This window comes from Panthera uncia (genome assembly GCF_023721935.1).
Source record: "Panthera uncia isolate 11264 chromosome B2 unlocalized genomic scaffold, Puncia_PCG_1.0 HiC_scaffold_25, whole genome shotgun sequence".
NCBI lineage: Eukaryota > Metazoa > Chordata > Mammalia > Carnivora > Felidae > Panthera > Panthera uncia.
Window position 1 is genome coordinate 20,222,502 of NW_026057581.1, and position 20,751 is coordinate 20,243,252.

Here is a 20,751-nt window from a genome sequence, read left to right on the forward strand (position 1 = left end):
ACCTTAGCAAAAGAGCCGAAGAGAATCTCAGGGACGGTACTTTTCCAGCCAAAAGACAAAACGTGCCTTCCTTGTGGGCAGCCATTTTGAAGATATGGACTTAACGGATTTCCAAATGGGGATGAAAAGGACTAACTGTAGAAACATGCACCTCGAGACAATACACCTCGTCTTACCCCACACATCTTTCCTATAAAGAGAGAAGAGCTATGTCCAAAATTAAAGCAAAGGCCAAACTGCAGTCCTTCTGTGGTTTCGCCATCAGAAGACCATTCAAAATTGTGCTTCAAACTTCTTATTTTAACGGTCTTTGAAAATTTATTTGGGAGATTTCTCTCTCTTGGGAAAACCACGAGACACAAACATACACATGTAAGTGGGCATACATACACAGGCACACCTGCATCTCTAAAAGCACCATTGGTTCCTAGAGGTGTTGCAATCAATCAGCAGACAATCATCTGTTTGATTCAAATATGTGGATACCTTTGATACTAAAACCCCTCCCCCATAGTTGTAATATATAGTAAATTATAAAATAACTGGCCAGAAACTGTTTTTTGTAATTATGTTATGTCAGTAAAAAGCAAGTTAACCTTTCTGATTCATAGGAGGAGTTTAGAAGGTAATCTTGCTTGTGTCCTGATACTAGGAAAAAAGGAAAATGTGGTAGAATTTATGGAAATCTGGGAACAGGTTAGAGTAAACACCTCTAGGACTAAACGTAGAATTTTATAAGTTGTAAAAATTACATTCGATTCACTGAGAAAATGGAGAGGAGAGAAACGGACAACATGAGAAGTAACAAAAATACATTCATGTTACAGAGCCAGATTACTAGGGATAATTTTTGTTACAGTCATTATAACATCCAATATACATTCTTACAAACTCCCTAAGTGTCTTAAATACACAATACCTAGCCATTGTCACTACACTAACCAACATAAGGGCTGAATGTTGCAAAGGCTTAATTCCAACTGGAAAAGAAAAAAGCCACACAAACTTGTTATTTCCCATTTTGACTGGGCAGGAAGACATTTGCTACATTTATTTCCTTTCCTGGGATAAAGTGTAAAGCGTTGACACTACTCAGTGATGACACAAAGATCACCTGTGTTTACTTCCTTTACCTAGTTTAAATGTAAGTAGCAATATGTATATATTTTTCAATAAATTTTTTAAAGTTTATTTATTTATTTTGAGAAAGAGAGAGAGAGAGAGAGAGAGAGAGAGAGAGGGAGAGGGAGGGAGGGAGGGACAGTGCGAGCAGGGGAGGGGCAGAGAGAGAGAAAAAAAGAAAGAATCCCAAGCGGACTCCTCACCCTCAGTGCAGAGCCCGACATGGGACTCAAACCCATGAACTGTGAGATCATGACCTGAGCCAAAAATCAAAGAGTCGGACACTTAACCAACTGAGCCAGCCAGGTGCCCCAGCAATGTTATTTTTTTAATAGAGACTCTTCTCGTCTCAATCTGGAAAGTGCAATTAGTAAAATGAACCCCCCAGCTACACTGTTTGAAAAGAAGAGCAACGTCATTGGACTCATCCCTCAATTGCTGTTTCAGAAGCAACACAAACCAGCCTTACACACCCAGCACAGGTTTTTACTCCAGTGTGCTCCTGCATCTTATACTTGAGTTCTCCCTTTGAAAGGATGCAGCAGGGAAGAAGGGAGAGGTCCTGGCATAAAATAAGGTAGCTCACTGTTCCAGGTTATGGGGGAAAAAAAAAATCCACCTTAGCATTAAGGCACATCTATGCGCTAATTTACCCAGAGGCCAGTCGGCCAGGATTATTAGTGAGTTCTACCTACCTATACCTGACGTTGGGCTATACTGGGGTAATAACCCAAACTAACAAACCTAAACCTTCTGAGATTTGATCTCAGCGATGAAAGAGAAGTTGAACAGCTTGAAGTCCATTTACAAAGCACATTTTTTTCTTTACAGATATTAATAGTCTCAATATTTTCATTCTTTCCTTTGCTCCCTGACGCCACCCTCCACATCAGCCCTAACACTGCAAATAACCACCACCAATAAAATCTTAACAATAAACAAATTAAAAATCACTAACCCCATTCTAAGGCAATGTCTTCCAACTGGAACCAGAGAGAGCTGGGAACCCAGATGGAGTTCCCAAATCACAGATAAGAAAAGAAGTCATCATCTTCATGCACATGGCCAAGTGGACTGGCCTGGCATTCCAGTTTTTAACACAAACTGCCTGAATTTGGGCGACAGGGGGCGGCGGGGAGGGAGAAGCAGGGCTCTGCTGTCTGAAGCACTCCTTCTTGTGAGACCAATACCCGGTACCCTCTGAGATTTCTCATCCCACACTTCAGGCCCACTGGATCAGAAGAGCTCGCAACTCAGAGTTACAATTTCATTGTGGTTTTGCGTCAAAGCCTCAGGAGGACCTTGGGAAGAAAAAGGGCAACCCATAGGGAATGTGGGGGGGGAGGGGGAGGGAAAGGAAGACTCAACACTGGAAATTACTGGGCCTCAAGTGGAGTCCATAAAGTGTAACTGACCTGTTTTCTTCGTCTTATCAAGCTGGCCCTCCTTACCGAGGAGCAGACGCTGGCCCAGGCGTGGGCAGGGTCACACCTCAAAGCCACCACTTCTGCAGTACAGAGTCGGAGCAGCCTGCAAAAATGAGAAAAGGTGGCATGAAGAGGGAGTCAAGACCAGGCAGAAACGATCCTGTGTCCGGATCTCTTTTCCCGGGGATCCGGGAGAGCACAAGTTAAGGGCAACAGAACATTTCCCATCCCCGCCTGCACGCAGAAGCAAGCTTCCTTCCAGCTCCGAGGCTGATTCCGCCCAGAGCTACCCGCTAGCATCCACCGGAGTCGAGAGTGCCTTGGACAGGCAAGAACCCCCTAGCACGCCCCAGCAGGTCAGGAGCCATATCACATGAGGGCAGCTGGGACCACTGGCCCAGGCAGAGCTCTGGGCATCTAGGGGCATATTAAGAGCAGATGCTGATGCTGCCAGCTTCAAGGGCAGAGGAGAACAAGACAGCACTAAGTGCTATCAGCAGCAGAGTGGAAAGAAGACAGCTGAAGAGAGTAAACACCATGGAACCAAACAGTCTCTTAATGTAAAGGACAGATTAGAGCATCTTCTCCTGAGTGATGGGGGAAGTGTCCATGACGGTTCAGATAGGACCAAACACGTATCTTCTCCTTTCGGTAGGGGGTATACAGAAAGCTTTTCAAATGACACAGGCTCCTCGGGGAGTCTGAGCGAGTCTGCTCTGGGGTGCAGGGGCCTCAAGTCCCTTCCCTGGGAGCAAGTTGGCCCTCTACAAAGTCAGCGAGCAAAGGAATGCAGGATTTCCAGAGCTGCAGCCTTCAGCCACATTCTCTTGGTTTCTGGAAATGGCTTCCCGCAGCTAAACGGAGAAGATCGAGAAAGACATAAATCAAGCCCTGCCGAGAAACCCTGGCGTGGCCCACCTTTTCATTCGTATCCCCCTTTTCGGAGTGTCTGGAGAAAGGTGCTCAATCCTGTCACACACCTAGTTATCACCTTGAATGTTCCTCACTTTGTAGTTCCTGAGCACCTAGGGCAGGCAAGCCCCCTGCAGGACTGGTCAGCTGGGGTGAGAAAGGGCCACCGACCCATGACAAGAAGCTCCTGAGGCCACAAACACTCTCCCTCCACCTCACTGCTTCGATTCTCCATCTTGTCTCTTTGCCCCCTTCTCTTTTGAAAAGTTCTTTGGATTCTGAAGAAAGTATCAAGAAATAAGGAGTAACTGTAGGGACAGCCCCTGAATGGGACAGAGGCCCTGTAAGTCTTGAGGAATCCTTCTTACTACCCCAATAATTCTCAATGGTTTTGGGGGATGAGAACCTCCTGAAGGGTGTGATAAAAGTTATGGACCTTCCCACAGGAAAGTGCACGTACTCTACAGTCGACATTTCCCTTCCGCATCAAGAGTTCAGGGGCCCCAGACACTCATCTGAGGATAAGCAGGATAAGAATCCTGGTTTTAGTTGACATCTAACCCACCTTCCTTTAAACTCTGAATCAAGTCAAGTTTATTAAAATGCCCATGAGGTTTTAGAAATGCACAAACAAAACATCTTTTCAGATCATCCCCACCCAAACTTAAAGATGCCTAGGGGCGAAATTAAACACTGTGGAAGAAAAAAAAAAACCACGCAAAAAAAAAAAAAAAAAAAAACCCAACAAAAAAAAAACCAAGCCAAATTTCCCTGTTATTATTCATTTCTTCATTCGTGGCAACTTTTATTAGGAAGAAAGTCTGAAGAGGAATACCTCCATGGTTTTTTGTCTTTTTGTTTTGTTTTTGAAACTACCACGATCTCCAAATAAGTGAATTACAGTTCCATATATAATTGTTAAAAACACACATCAGAGAGATGAGTCTCTGCAATTTAAACTTTCAGAATATAATAACTAAGACTCTCATTAAAATTTGAACTCCCTCCCTCCCTCATTTAAAAAAGATACTGTTAAAAAGTCCACTGAGTAATCTCAATACACACCGGGAACCAAGGTGGGAGAGGGCCAACCCCAACACACTTGACCCTGAAACTTTCATCCTCTGATCTTGGATGTAAAGGATTTGAATATTTAGAATGTCTTGCAATTCTAGCTGAGTAACAAGAGTCACTACCCTGTTTGTCTGGGGTTCCACCAGGCCTGAGGGATTCACAGAACTCAGCGAGTGGAAAAGTACGGGACAGTTCTTGGAAGAACATTCAAGATACCCCTTACCTCTATCACCATCGCCTCAGGGAAAGCGGGGGAAAAAAAAAAAAAGAAGAAGAAGAAGGAAAAAGGGAAAAAAAGACCTAGTGAGGAGAGGTTCTGTTCTAGAAGGTGATTCCCGCAGGGGTAAGTGACTGCAGCACAGGCTGGGAATTTAGAGGGGTGGTCTCGGGGCCTCCCAAGGGAGGATGCTGAATTTCTGGATTTGCATTCCCACATGGGCTCTGCCTAGATCCAATGGAAGCAAGATGTCTTGGAGTGGGCAGAGGTCCATCTGTGATGATGAGGGGGCAGGGAAGGCCAGCCCCCAAGCCCCAGCCCCTGAGCAGATAAGGGACAATGCTATGTAAAGCCAGAAAGAAAAGATTAAGGAGTCTGTCTCCAGGTCCAACAGCGATAGCAAGCAGGAGATGAAAGATAAAAGGGAAGATGGTCTAGAAACAAAGCTTCTCAGCTTCTGAAAACCCAGAGGATTCTTCAGTGAAATCTACAATCTGTCCTAAGGCCCGCAGGACAGATGGGGTAAGTTAGATGCCTAGGATGACAGTAGAGGCCCACGGACAGCGCTGAGCCTACAGAGGACCACAATACTTGAGATGGTTGATCTGTGGACTGGAACAGCCTAGTGGACGGTCTAGCTGGCCGGGTGGGGCCAACCCAGGAGAGTCTCAAAGAGTCTGAGTGAAAAGGAGTTCAGATACTAAAATGCTCTGGCTTCTAAGGGAGCTCTATAAGCAGCGAGGACGTCTCTCTTAGGATGGGCTCCATCAGGAAGGAAACATTCTTTCCTCCATCTGAGCTAGGCTGGAGACAAAACCAGACCAGGCTGGATGTCGCACCACAGCAATGCCCGTTCTCCTTGGCCTGCAAGCCTAGGGACAAGACGGTCTCCTCTAACCAGGACAGTCTCGCGTGTGCTCTGAAAGCTCACAGCTGTGATGACGGCTCTGAGTTCCAGGAAGTTGATGTGTTTCTTGGCGTAGGGCTCAGTCTGTGCCTTGGAGAGGGCGGCAACCCAGGCAGGCCACCCTGCCCCCTCGCTGGCATGGGCTTTGGTCAAACGAAGCCTTGGAGTGTGGCACAGAGCACTCCAGCAGACTGGGCACAACTGGGCACCGTGGGCTGCACCTGCCAGTTCTGGATCTTCACCCCACTGCGTGAGAAGACGGGGTGGGCGGTGGAGAATGCACTGCTTGGCAAAGCCCAAGTTTAGGAGAGGAAAGTCAGGAGGAGGGGGCAGGGCAGTACCCCAGGTCCCAGGACCATATATGTGGGAAGTGGTCAGACTTTCTGACCTGCCACTCAAAGCTCTCCAGGCTCTGGCCTTAGTTTACCTTCTAGCCTTCCTGCCCAGTCTCCATGATTACCTCTCCATTCAGTTTCTTCCTCCAGAACGTATGTCTCCTCGAATCCAATCCTGCAGGGGCCACCTTCCACACGAAGCTTCCCTCATTCCCTCTGGGGGAACCCCCGATGGTTTTTATTATAAAACTCTGCAATATTAATACTAATACTACTAATGATGATGACACCAGCTAATGAGTTTTGAACACTACTTGCCACACACTAAGTGCAGTATCTCATTTAATCCTCCCAGCAACACAGAGGAGTACTGGTTCCACTGTACAGATGAGCACACTAAGGTGTAGGGGGTTAAGCAACTGCCCCTAAGATCATGCTGGTAGAGCAAGGCAAATCTAGTTTCTAAACTCCACTAAGCTTCTTTTAGACAAAATTTGCAATTCCTGGCACAGGGCTTGAGAGAATAGATACACATTCTCTGACTTGTCCCAATCATATTCTGAGGCATTTCTGCCCTTCCAGATGGCTCAGCACCTGGCCTCCCACTTTTGCCTATTTCTAGGGAGGGCAAGGAGCTCTCACCTTACACCTTCACCTCTGCCTTCCACTCTCTGAGGACGCACGACTGGACTTCCACCTCTGATTGAAAAGTTCACCACATGGGGTAAGGGTCTGCAAGCACTCACCACTGCCCTTGCTCTGCAAAGGGATGGGGGTGGGGGGACCTCCACATTCTACACCCTTGTGTTCTAGAAGGAGAAGGAAACTGGAAGGAAGCCACCAGCCTCTGCCTGAAATCCCAAATAGCCCAGTCTGTCCAATGGCTGGATCCAACTGATCCAGCGATGTGAGCTCAGAGGCAATCTGTATCCTCTGGGTCACTCCTGCTTCCGTGCAAATGGAATGCAGGCCTGGAGCGAGAGGAATTCTGACGGGGAAGTCTACACTTTCAGGTCCTGGGGTTCCAACAAGGTGTCTGTGGCGGGGAAGTAGCAGGGCAGGGAGGGGGCCAGAGAAGAGGAACACAGACAGTTGGGAGAGGGAGCGGACAGAACCGCACAAATCAAAAATGAAGTGAATACCACGTGAAGGAAATCTCGGCCTCATCCAGTCAGTGAGAAGTTAACTACCACTAAACCTCCAGCACCGGCCACCCCAAAGTGTAGTCCTCATGCAACGGCATCCCGGACCTTTGCTAGAAATGCAGATTCTCAATATATGCAAAATCAGGTCACTACACTGTGCACCTTAAACTTACCCAGTGCTGTGTGTCAAGGATACTGCAATAAGACCAAAAGGAAGAAAGAAACACAGGTGCTTGGGCCCCACGCCAGAACGACTATGTCAGAAATACCTCCAGGGATGGATCCTGTAACCTGTACGTTAGCTCTTGGGGGGTTCGGATGCAGCCTTGAAAACTAGCATTCAACTTTACGTAGAATTCTGGAAGAGGGGGGACATAAAACGAAGGATCTCCCTGGGAAACTTTCTTTCTGTGAAGATTTGGGAGAAGCCACTGTTTTAGCATAGCCCCAGAGCAAAAATCAAGGCACTGGAGACAGATCTCAGTTTTAACTTCAGCTGTATTCACCACTATGAATGAATGAATGAACGAATGAATGAATGAATGAACGAACGAACAAACGAACGAACTAATGAATGAACGAACGAAAGAAAGAAAAAGGAAGGAAGGAAAGTATATGTGTGGGAGGGATTAAATATGCAGGGCCTATTTTAGCTGCTCAGGAACAGGGACACGTCAGATGTGAACTTCAGACAGGGCAGGGCTGGCCTACAGTGTGCGGGAAGCAAAACCACTCAGCCTGGCCTCTGTGAAGCTCTGGGCCCTCGAAGTCATCTCTCCAGAAAGCACAGGCCAAGCTGTCACTCACAGAAAGGGTACTGGAGGATGTTCTCCACAGTTGAAGCTGCAGCCGGGATTTCTGGTGGTCCTGGACCCCCTCACGGCACCCTCCCCCCACAATTTCTCTGCTGCTCCTGGCAGCAAGGGCCACAAGGGGCAGGAGAGAAGGAACAGTCGGGGAGGAGAACTCTGAGGGAAGGCAATCCTAAAGAACCCTAACAGCTTCAGAACTAGCTCATGGTCTCCTGCAGTTTGTCTCTTAATGTCTCTTCCCCTCGGAAGGGGAAGGAAAAATCCAAGAGATCATTCCTGCAGCCTAGAGCGGCTGCCCTTTACTGATCAGGTTTCAGGTGCTCCCGTGGATACTGGCAATGCCACAAGCTGCTGACTTTTCACAAGGAATACTGTCCTCAGGTACAGGAACATTTTAATATTCAGTAAAGCGTGTGGGGAAGGAGCGGCTTCGGCTTCGGGGAGAGTGATGGGTTCCATGCTGGAAGCAGTTTCTCTTTTAAAACTAAAAATCACTTGGACATTTTGATTGTTACATTACATACAATTTCAGCAGGGAGGCAAGTGTTGACTTGGAAGACAGGGTTCTTGCTTACCAAACTTAACTACGTGAGTCAGATCAAATTTACTATTTAAATACAAACTGCTGGGAAGATGGGGAGGTTTTCTGGTATGTGCTAGATAAAACCACCCGTGGTACCCCACTCTTCTTCCCGTACCTCTCTCTCCACAGTGAAGCTGGCTTGTTCAGAGGGGGGAAATGGGGCAAAGTCCGGCTTATAAGCTTTTGTCAGTAAATTAGCCTGTGAAGAAGCTGACTCCACTCCTTGCAGCTCTTCTCCCGGGAGCACGTCTTACTGACAGGATCTAACTACTGCCAGACTCGCGAAGCCGTCACAGCTGCCACATGGCAGCCATTTGTTACCCAGATCCCTGGCCTTTTGCGGGGGAGGAGGGTGGTTCGGTGGCCCACCGAGCGTGGCCCTGTCCCTCTCTCCAGGTGAGCTAGTCTTTTCTCCTAAACTGGCCACCAGGATCTGGTATTTCATCACCATCTTGCCCAACTTAGCAGAACCGTGTAGGACTCCCTACTCTGCCTGAGGAAGCAGGTGAAGAGAAGAGGCGGGCTGCCAGGAGGCCCTAACTGAGGGAGCACTCCAGCCGGGCAGAGGGTCAGATGACCCACTGGGTACCGGCACCTACCCTCAGGGCAGGGCAGGCTTTCCTGGGCTAAGGCAGAAGATGTCTCCCCCACCCTGCAGGAAACTGAATTTAGAAGCCCCCACCCTCCCCACCCTAAGATCTGCTCTGCTGGCTTATCAGGAAAGGGTGGGGAGAGGCCTCCACATCACACCTTGGCTGAGTAATTTAAAGAAAGAAGAACACTGCCATAAGAGCAAACAGGATTTAAATCAGAAGTCTGGTGTAGATCCAATTACATGTCTTCCAGAGTACCTCCTTCCCCAATAACTAGGGGGCATTAACTATTTGTGACATAAACTCCGGGCTGGAAAGTGTGTGAGGTACTTCACACACACACACACTTGGGGAGGATATTTAATCCTTCCCCAAACCTTACAAGGCAATGATGAGGTTATCTGGCTGGCTATTAAGCAGCTCCTAGAGGGGCAGGGCCGGGATTCTAGCCTGGGGTTGTCGGACTCCAAAATTCTCTGGTACCTTCCTCTGCACCAAAGATGATCATGGAAAAACCATTCAGAGAAGGGCAATTAGCAAGCTATAGGACTGGGAAACCAAGTCGGGGAAACCAAGAAATGGCTGAAGGAACCGGAGATATTCTGGAAAAGGGGGCACACTCCTCTCATGTGTTCACCACGGCAGGAACAACATCTGGGTGGGAGGCACCAGGAAGCAGGTCTGGGACCCCACAATCCTTTTACCAGAGCCTTGAACAACCAGAGCTGCTCACGGATGGAATGAGGCCCCAAGAAACATAGTCATGAGCTTGCTGTCCCTGGAAGTATTCAAGCGGAGTCACCACAGCTCAGTTTTGCAGAGGGTGAGAGACCAAATTATTTAGATCCTCCTTTTGACTTTCAGATTCTGTACCTCGAAGAGGGCCGTCCCTTCTCCCTAATCCTGTAAGATCCAGAAGCAGGAACGAGGAGAATACATTACAGTAGCAGAGCATCAAGAGCGCAAGATGTCTTGGACTGGAAGCTCAGCTTGCCACCAATGGAGAGACTTTAAGTCTCTGAGCCTCAGCCCGCATCTGGAAAATGAAGCTAGTAATACTGCTCTCACAAAACCAGGATCAGTCAAAGGAGTATCTACTAAGACACTTAACAGGCAGTACAGCGCCCACCAATGCCAGCTATCTATGTTATGCCCTTTACCTCCTCACATTCCAGTTCATTTAGCCCCTGGGCCAAGTCTCCCCAACTCCTAGATTCATCCGTGGGCCTCACCTCCTGCACCACCAATGCTTGGAGGGCAGGGGTCAGTTGGGGGATCTTGAAAAATTTCCATTCCAGCCCCCATGTTGAACAAGGAGATATAATTCATCACAAACGCAATCCCGTTAGCAGCGAGGGGTAGAGGAGCCACTGCCAACGTCACACGGAGAGCAGGAAATAAAACCCCTCCAGCTTCAGTCTGCGTCTGACACAAATCCCGGGGAACTTCGCATCTGCTTAATCAAGCAGGCTGGCGCTGCGGGCTCCCGCCGGGATGGGCTGGCTCTTCCTTCTTGAGCACCTCTTCCCTCCCAGCTGTGGAACCTGAGTGTCCTGCAGCCGACACCCAGTCACTCCCAGACTCTCCTCTGAAGTGGGTCTGGCTGCCTTCAGTCACATTACAGCTTGGAGGAGGAGAGGCTGGAGTAAAGTTCAGCGGCCGTTTGCAGAAGGGTTTTAGGCAATATCCTGCAACTCTTAAACAGGCCATGAGGTGTAGGGCTGGCCTTTCTGACATACTTGGGGAAAGGGGCTGCAGGAACAGGATTCTCCACTTTTCCCTGCTGAGGGGCTGGATGCAAGCTAAGGATTCCTAGGGCAGGTGATTAATCAGGGACCGGGGCTTCAAATTCCCAGGATTTAGGGCCATTTCAAGACGACACCCCTTATAAAACCCAAATTAGTTCATGGGAGACAGAAAGTGTTGTTCGAACTGCTTCTACCCACCCTAACAGCTCAGAGAAGGCAGAGGGAGGAGATCACTTCTTCCCTTGCCCATTGGAAAAGTGGTCAGCTGTGGTCAAAATTTCACAGTGGGTGATCAGACATTACAAACCGTCAGCTGAGAATGACTGCTGGGTGAAGCAACCGTGCCCAAACTATCAGGAGCTCTGTGGGCCTGCCCTCTATGCCCTCTAATGGGTGACCTTTCCCCCTCTGTTTTGCCTCTAAGAAATTATGAAGAAAAACAAATACTCTGAGATATAAGAGGCTGATAAGTGTTTATCACAAGTCGACCAATCAAAAACATTAGCAAGCACATGGTTTTTCTTAAAGTCCACTGAGCCCAAACCAAAAGCTTATTTCCAGGGCAGGATGAGGCACTGGGGAGGAAGGTGCCAAGTGGGGCCGGTCCCCCAGCCCCAGCACTAAGGAGCCAACCAACAGAGAGGCACCTCGGAAGGAAAGGAGATTAGCACAGTCCTGGAGGAAGTCTGAGGCATACGGGCCCTCCTGGCTGTTTCTGCCCTGACCCGCCAGGAGGGTGATTAGTTCCCGACAACTGCACTCCTGGACTCCGGAGGGTGTCTAATTGCGCTGCTGTGGCACCAACACAAAGGGCCCGGCTCTCAACAGCCCAGCAGGGTCCGAAACAAGGATAGAGTTGCCCAAAGCACGCGGCTCGTCTCTGTGTGACTGAGCACCCACAGGGCACTGGCCAGGCCCAGGCTCCTCAGTGTGGGTTCACACTAAAAGCCCCACCCTGACCCTTAAGAACCTTTTGCAAGTCCCTAGACTTCCTTCCTAAGTGACAAAGAACAGAAAGGACAATCTCAAAGGGGAGATCACCAGTTGAGTGAGCATTGGGCCAGCACCAGAAGTGAGCCTAAGAGGAGACACGTCACTGAGAAAGCAAACGGCGCTGACCTGTGCGCCTCGCCAGCAGCACAGGGAACACACAGCCGTGCGGGGCTCTTCTGCTCGGCCCAAGGACGGTCTGATGCTTCCACCGGGTCTCCAGGGGTCAGACACCCCTGCAGGGAAAACTTCTGGAGCACAAAGTTTAGAGGGCCCGGCTCAGGCCCATTTAACTTAAGCAGTATGTAATACAAATGTCCCCAGGCAAATGGGGATATCAGTTGAAAAAAGACTGGCCTCCACTAATATTCTGACACAAAATGGTTTTAGGATGCTGTGAAACCACGTCCTGCTTCTCAGAGTTCTTCAGCCCGCTTGCAATCATAAAGCTGACGCTCTCTGGCTCACCCCCTTCATTTTACTTGAATGCCTGTGATAAAGGCACCCTCGCGTTGTTCAAAAAGAACATCCCTACTCTTTTCCTTTTATCTTCCCTTAACAGTTTGCCATCCAGTGATAGGAGGGGCCTCGCCTCCAACAGTCTGTCCTTTTATCTCCCGCTGACCATGCAACAACATGAGGCCAAGGACTGGATTTCCTGCAGCTCCCTTCGAGGGGCTGTTTGACTTGTTTAAAGTATTACTGGCCTCCAGAACCTTGGAACAATGCCTGAGCAACACCTACCCAGCATCCATTTCAGCTCCAACTTTAAAAGCCTCCAAGTCCAATGTACCAGGACTCCCTGTCCCTCCGTGTGGGAGCAGCTTGATGCTTCCAAGAAAGAGGACTCACTTTCCAGGCTCACGTATGTAGTTGCCTTTTGTCGGCAGCAAATATGAGCTGACTTCATCAAAGTACGGAAGCCCCAGAAGTTACTTAGGGTAGCTCAAGTTAAACTCTGAGTTAACACTGTCATTATCATAATAATGCAGTGGCATTTAATACCATTCTTGAGCCACTGGAACCCAGAGCAATCTGTATGTCATGTGCTTCCTTGCATAAGCCTGGAATACACTGGATCCTTCGTGTGTAGAAGGCAGGCCATGACCTCTGATGTCCTTCCAGGCTTAACTCTGTGTATGCGACTCAACTCTGCTGGGATGCCTAGGTCCGGGCTCAAAAGGACTTTCACCTGCTGCTGAACACTATGAACATCCCTGTGAACATCCAGGATTGGCAATGGCAGCAAAGTCCCATTTCATAGCAGATCAAGGCAGTTGTGGGGCTGTGTGCCACTTATGGGAACCAGAAGGAATTCACCCACCAGAGTACAGAGGACACTGCCTCCCTGCCATTCAAGACCAGGAGTTCATTCTCTTGGCCTCACACCAGCATATGTGAGGTTAATGGGTTTAGAGGATGATAAGATCAGATGTTCAAAACAGCCCACCAGAGTTTCTGGAGTATAGAGAAAATCTTTACAAAGTCAACTAAAAAAAAAAAAGAAAAGAAAAGACAAAGAAAAACTTCCTTGCCTAAGTACCCCTTAGCTCCTCAGAATCTCTGAGGTAAGAGGCCTGGGGGAGGAGCGGGGAACACGGTGGTGCGACGACAGTAAGCAAGGCCGTGGAGAGTTACGGTGGCAAATGAGCGACAGAAGCCAGGCTGTACATTAAATTCGCAACACAAATTTCTATGCCATCACTCTAAGATGGGGCTGGTATTTTTAGGATCTCCCTTTACAAGGCCCAGACAATACACAAGAGTGTGCAGACCAGATCAGCCTCGCTATCCCCATGCAAAATCCAGGAGGTTGCATTCTGCGTGTCCCCTCTCCCACCGCTGTGGGGCTTGGCCCTGTTGTTGGCCCATCTGAGAACAGGAGCTAGCTAACCGGTTCGGCACCACAAGCCAAACAGCAGGCACTCTTCAACGTCCTCAATTTCCTCCCAGCCATGAAGTCAGAACAACCGGTACAGACAAAGAAAAGCAAAAACTTGCGAAACAACGGCATCTACCGTGCTCACTGAATATGCCTGAGGAAACGTTCTCAGAGCCCTTTAAGATGCTTCATTATGATTCTGGAAAGAAAACGTAGTCCACTACACCCAGGCACACACATGTTCACACAAACCCAATTTCATACTCTGCCGGCCCCACAACTAGGACGCAGAAGTCAAAATATACCTCAAGAGAGTGGCCCCGGTTACTTAACAGATTTGGAATTCTAACTGACACTTTTCCATAAACTCTATTAGAGGCCAGTGACATCCTGGCATGTTCCCAATCTGGAAACAGAGTTTTCCTAAGGGCTGGGGTGTGGGGGTGGGGGTGGATGGCAGGGAGAGAAAACAGGGTGGATGGGAGGGAGAGAGAGAGATTATACAACAGTTTGCTACCTGACTATAGTAAAACTGCTGTTTGCAGGAAAGACAGAGATGTAGGGAAAAAACCCCACTGTCTTTTGATTACTTGGAATTAACCCCTAATGTTATGCATTGGCCAAGGCAAGAATAATCCTTTTAAGGCTTCACCCACAAGAAACTACTAATTGTGATAACTTTTTTTTTTTTTTTTTTTTTTAACCCTACCAGCCGAGATTCTTCTAAGGGGAATCCAGTCTGGAAGACAGATATGCAAAGTAATTCCAGTTCTATCTTACATGAAGATCTTTAAAGTACCATGCTCCTGGTATGAGTCATGTGTCCTGTACAACCCAAATTTATAGTCAAATGCTATTATTCACATTAGGCAAATGTTTTTGGTTTTTTTTTTTTCAGTTTGGAGAAAGAGAAAACAAAGGGACACAGTAATCCATTCAAAGTTGCCAGGCTCAGAACGATCACAGTGTCTCTGTACTAGTCATTTCGATGGCTTCAGCTACCAGACAGGTTTCATTTTTAAAAAATGGGTCTCAGGGCACCTGGGTGGCTTAGTCGGTTAAGCATCCGACTTTGGCTCAGGTCATGATCTCGTGATTCGTGGGTTCGAGCCCCATATCGGGCTCTGTGCTGACAGTTCAGAGCCTGGAGCCTGCTTCAGATTCTGTGTCTCCCTCTCTCTCTCTGCCCCTCCCCCACTGGCGTGCATGCTCTTTCTCTCTCAAAAATAAAGAAACATTAAAAAAAAAAAGGGTCTCCTCGTTTTCCTGGGGTTTGACTTCCAGGCCCCATTCTTGCAGCTTTCAGTGTACTTAAGTCAAAGTTAAGGACAGTACACAGAAAAGGTGCATTCTCTCTGCAAGGAGTTAACTTGTTGAAGATGTTCTATACTGTTTTTGTGCCCTAGATGTAGGGCAAGATTTCGTATCAATGTGAAAACCTGAAAGAAGATGGTGGTCATTCTCAGACATTAGTCTGCTAATGTTCAAGATTTGAGAACCACCAGGAACTCTAAGACAGAGACCCAGGCCTCAAAGGCTCACATTCGGGCTGCAGAGATAGACAAGACACATGGACATAAGTTCTAATCCGAGGGAAAATGAATCGTGAGCCAAACACTTTAGGGCTGCAAGCCTCCCGAAAGGTAGGTCATCAAGCGTGAGGGCAGTAGGGCAGAAGCAAACCTGAGCTTAAAGGAAAGATCTGGCTTTCAGAAGACAGGGCATAGCAGTTAGAAGGAAATGCGTGAAGACTCAAGAGGTATGTCTGGATGGTACACGGTGTCATGAAAACACTGGCCCATACATGCCTACATTTTCACCCATGCTGGAGCAAATAAAGAAAACCATACGACTTACTAAGATACTCACAGTACTGAATTCATTCTTTTCTTAGGGTCAGGTGCCTCAAATTTTAAAATGAGATGATAAAGACAGTAGATGGTTGAGACTGGTTATTAACACCCTTACTTGGCAAGAGAGAGAGAGAGACAGAAAAGACAATCCCCTGTGTCTACCTGCAAAAGTTTTGCCTTGGCTTTCTAGCCCCTGAAAATAAAACCCTTGGGAGCCATCAGACTATACCAGTGCGTTGCTGGAAGAGGGAGAGTGGAGTAGGGCAGAGGGCAAAGATGCAGTGGCAAGACTATGCTGGCGTCAAGGTTCCATCCGAGGGGGATGAACTTCATCCCATGACTATGGAAACCCACTAACGGTCTATCCCCCTTCCTTTAAAAAAAAAAAAATCCTGAGATGAAATAATCAGATCGATATTTTTAAAACTTCTTGGCAGCATTTTAGGAAAGGGACGATGAGAGGCACATAACCCAGTTAGGAGTCCACTGCAATACAGTCTAAGAGACAGAGGGGAGGAGCACAGGGATCCAGGAAGACGTCACCAAGGGACTGACATTGTTGTGAGGCTGTGGGTGAGGGAGAGGTTGGGCTTCCTGCGCTGGCAACAGAGATGCAGAAAAAATTCCCAGTTCGGGAGAGAATAAAGAGAATGCAGCAGGAAGGGACTGGCTAGTAAGCAGGATGAAAAGTTCCGCTCGAAAGAAAATCTAAAACGTCCGTGGCCAGAAAGGGAGCAGATGGGGAAAAAAGAAGGTTCTGGAGGAGGTGGGAAAGGAGGGCAGGGGGCTGCCAGGCACGGGAAGATGAAACATTCGTGTTTGAACGGAATACATAACATGTGTAGCCATGTAAATAGAAGTATTCATTGTCAAATTGACCCTGCTAACGAACACTGACATAAGCTGCTGATGTTGGGGGAAGTGCTTGGAGAGCCTTAACTCACAGATTACAAGTCTACACAAAACTGTACCACATGTAAAACAAGAGAAAAACAAAAGCCATCCTCCTCTGTCTTTCAAAGAGCCTATCATATAAAACTAGCATGTTAGATACTGGGGAAAGCATTTTATTGAATTGATAGGGTCTGGAGCAGTGATGTCCAGTTGAAAGTTCTCCAACGATGAAAATGACCTCTATCTGTGCTACCCAATATGGCAACTGCTAACCACACGTGGCCACTGACCACTTGAATGGAGACTAATGTAACTAAGGAACTACATTTAAAATTTTTATTTAAGTTTAATTTAAATTTAAATAGCCACATGTGGCTACCAGCTGTTGTACCGGACAGCATAGGTTTATGGTAGTTTTTTTTTTTTTTTTCTTTTCCCTCCAGTAATCTTGGGTTACTAGATTGTTTGCTTCCTGAAGTTTTTAAGCCCTAAAAGCAGGAATAAAGATGGTCTGGTATGGTTTTACCTGCAGGCATGAGAGGGGAGTGAGCTGATCCCAGAAGTAATAAACTTTGCAATGAGCCTTTATTCTTCCCCGTATTTATCAGTGTCAATGTATAAAGGGAAATCACCCATGAAACCAACAACAGAGGGACATCTCCTAAGCCAGACTGACTTCTTCTGGGTGAGTCATCACCACCCTGCCCCATCTACCCCAAACCTGCTCAGACTTGGTTCCACCTCAAACATGAAGGTCAATGTGTGCAAACATGGGAAAATGGTTACAAAATCAGATCAAGTTTAAAAAGCAAGATAGTACACTTAAGCATTCTACGTTTTGATAATGTATTAATGGACAAAGTCTGGAAGATGTAATGTGAAATGAGATATATGTCACGGGAATATGCTGATTTTTTTAAAAAATGAAAGCATAATATCACTGCAAACTTGATTTTTAGAATTAATTTTTTTTTTTCAGGGGCACCTGGGTGGCTCAGCTGGTTAAGCATCTGACTTCGGCTCAGGTCATGACCTCACAGGTTGGGAGTTCAAGCCCCGTGCATCAGGCTCTGTGCTGACAACTCAGAGCCTGGAGCCTGCTTCGGTTTCTGTGTCTCCCTCTCTCTGCCCCACCCCCTGCTTGCTCTCCCTCTCTCTCTCTTTCAAAAATGAATAAATATTTAAAAAATTTATATATGAAAAAAATTTTTTAATATACGAAAAAGAAAATAATTGGACTGCATTCCTTCTTAAGATATGAAACCATTCTGCTGCCTCCCTCCCACTATTTAGAGATCTTTAGTTATAGCTCAGTACCTGGCACACAGTGAGCATCTGTTTTAGCACACTCTAAGTAAGGATGCGCTGATCAAGGGGTGATATGCTCAGGTTGATAAGCCCCATTCTACAGGCAAGTACAAGATTCATACCGTTGAAACTGTATGTAGAATTTCTTGGGTAATAGTCCATAAATTTGATCAGATTTTCAAATGTTCCTTTTTCTTGTGAAGATGAGATCAATCACGTAATTCACTTCCGACAGGATCCAACACATGGCAGTGACTTAATAAAAGTTAGTGAAATCAATCCCCCAAAATGATTTTCCAATGCCTACTGTAAACAGTTCCAATGTTAGAACAGAATTCATGCTACAGAAAGGGGGTGGGGGAGAGATCATGGTGATCTCCATTTATGTCACTGCATTTACATGGTTTTGTTTTGTTCCCCCAGTAATTCTAGGAATAGCTGCTAAAACCAAGTTAGTTTCCTGATGCTGACCATTAGGTTAAAACAGATTTTTGAGTGCATATTACCACCACCTCTAGGCCATCAAAGGCACCGAGGAGGTTTTCTGTAAGATCCACGTAGAGGTGTAAATGTGGCCCAAACACTAGCAATTCCTGGGACTCTCAAAGGGGTCCCAGAATAGAGGGTGGTCTTGGGAGGATGTTTGTTTTGCAATTAACAAAAGGTAATGGCATGAGTGAGCCTTTTAAATAGAAGCCAAGAATTAAAACCGAGTCCCTCTATGCACCAAATAGTCCTTCCTTAAATTGCAATGCATAAATAAAATAAATTGGCTATAAACGGGAGGATTATATCAACTATAAAATTCAAGAGTCACAGCCAGGGGAGTGGGAAAAGCGACTGATTAAAGGTATAGGGCAGGGGGACTGGCTTGCTCCTTGTTTCCTCATGTAGCCTTTGAAGGTGAAAACCAATTTTTTTCTGGCCTTTAAGTTGGTTAGAGGTTAAAACAAAGCAACACAAACAAACAAAAACAAAACAAAACAAAAAAACCTGTCTGAAAAAATTAACAAATGGGAGCTGCAGTCACCCTTCCAATGATTTGGAGGAAACAATACTCCACCTGCGGCCCTCAAATACTTCGTGATGATAAAAAATGCATTTGTCGGTCTCCTCAGCTGGTAACTATGGCTCTGCCACTAGACTTGGGGTGTGTGTGTGTGTGTGGGGGGGTGTTCTAGAAGCTCACCACCTGGGTGAAAGAAGAAGAAAAAAAGATGATGAAAAGTTAAGAGAATTAAGTGTTGTCCTTGCGATACTAAGGTGAAAAGTCCAGGGAGAGAACACTGGTAGGTGTAAGTGGAGGGGGAGGAGGGGTGGAAGAGAGACTGAAAGGAGCCCATACACAGAAGGGACCCTGAAAAGCCCAGGAAGCAGGTCCTGCTGACAGAGGGTGTGTGGGGGGCGAGCTGCGGGAAGCTGGGGCGGTGGGGCCGCGGGCTCGGTGTAGGCAGAGAAGATGATGTCAGTTTTCAGAGAACTTGTTCAAACATGGAATGGGACTGCAGGGGAGGGAGGTCTGACTGGAAACGGGAACAAAGAGAGAGGCAGGCTGGATGTACAATGGAATGGAGGGAGCTAGAGAGTAAGGGGCTCCTGACACAGGCTAGATTTCCTACAGCCCTAGAATGGGGACTGGGAAGAAGGTTTCCAAGCAGGCAGTAGAGCTAAGCTCTTTTACAGACACCTGAAAAGTGAAGAAATGACAGGAATCAGAAGGGGAAGTCTGGGTACTATGGGATTAGTCTGTGGGTCAGAGCTTCTGAGCACACATGCGATTCGCTGGCCAGAGAGAGGCGAGGCCAGAACTCACTGAGCTGGGAGTCAGAGTAAAGAGGGTCCAGGATGGGACGGGAACACCCTGGTTAAGCCACAGAGATAGGAAAAAGGACTGGTAGGAAGGGGCAGAGTGTAGTGTCCAAATAAGTGTGAAAGCATTAGCAAGGAAGGTGCATAAACCTTCTGAGTCCGGGAAGATGAGAGAGTACAGAAAAGAACCATTTGACAGGGTGCTCAAGGAAGTTGTATGATCTTAATCTTGAACACACAGTAGGCACTCAAATATTTTACTGATTAGTAATCTCAAGAAAACAGACAGGGGGTGATATGCTGTGAGTAGGAGGAAGAGAAAAGGGGAATTGATGGTTTAAGGAGCACAGGGCCCCAAGGGCCCTAGGGACCTGGTGGGAGGGAGCACAGAGGCAGAGATAGATAAGTAAAGGCCTCCCCTGCGGCCCCAGTGGCCAGGGACAGCCAGGGACAATGGTGCTAAAGAGAGGAGAGGGATGGCTCTCAGCTTAGGTATTTACAACCACGTGATCATGATCTGGAGGTGTTCTGGAATAAGAAGGCGCTCAGGGGAGGATGGCATCCTGTTTCCCACTCTGGACAGCTGGCAAAGGAGAAGGAAGGAACACCGTGTCATTTCAAATGGTGGCATCTTTTATTACAGCGATTTGAGGCAAGCCTGTCAGGTTTCATCCAACAGATGCCCAAATCATACATGTAGCTGTTCTCCGAAACAGTAAACAAGTGGATTCTATCTACAAATACCAAGGGCTCCAGGTCTCTGAGGGGGCAGAAACGTTTTCTGAACGTTTCTAAACGCCCAACCCAAAATGGCTTTCATGGTAGCCCCCCCCCCCCCCCCCAGCTGAACTTCTAACCCAGATGCGCCTCAGTACGGAATGCAGCCGGGAAATCTGCACGGGGGACTCGCAGGAGTTGGTTCTTAAGGGGCACGCAGCCCTCCGCCAGCACAGGGTCCCCCCCATCCTTCCCCTCAGGGTAAGCTGGTCTGGGCGAATCTGCGCACAGGGCCCTGTGATTCAATTAGCGTTGAGTTCAGTTGCTCTTTTTAGGTCAGTTCTTTCTTCTTTTGTTTAGATCTGACTCAAGATTTACTTCAATTATCTACACCTCTGTTAGAGCACCTAAGCAAATTAAACC

The 20,751-nt window shown here is 47.3% G+C and overlaps 1 protein-coding gene across 7 annotated transcripts in view; it reads right to left on the reverse strand.

Annotated features, from left to right (window-relative positions):
- The window catches only part of RREB1 (ras responsive element binding protein 1), a 179,822-nt gene that overhangs the window by 66,650 nt on the left and 92,421 nt on the right, over positions 1 to 20,751 (reverse strand). For all 7 annotated transcript variants that reach the window (XM_049654872.1, XM_049654874.1, XM_049654875.1 and 4 more), the window contains exon 2: positions 2,538 to 2,652. The gene's annotated coding sequence lies outside the window, so the exon portion shown is untranslated. The remainder of the gene's footprint in view (positions 1 to 2,537; positions 2,653 to 20,751) is intronic.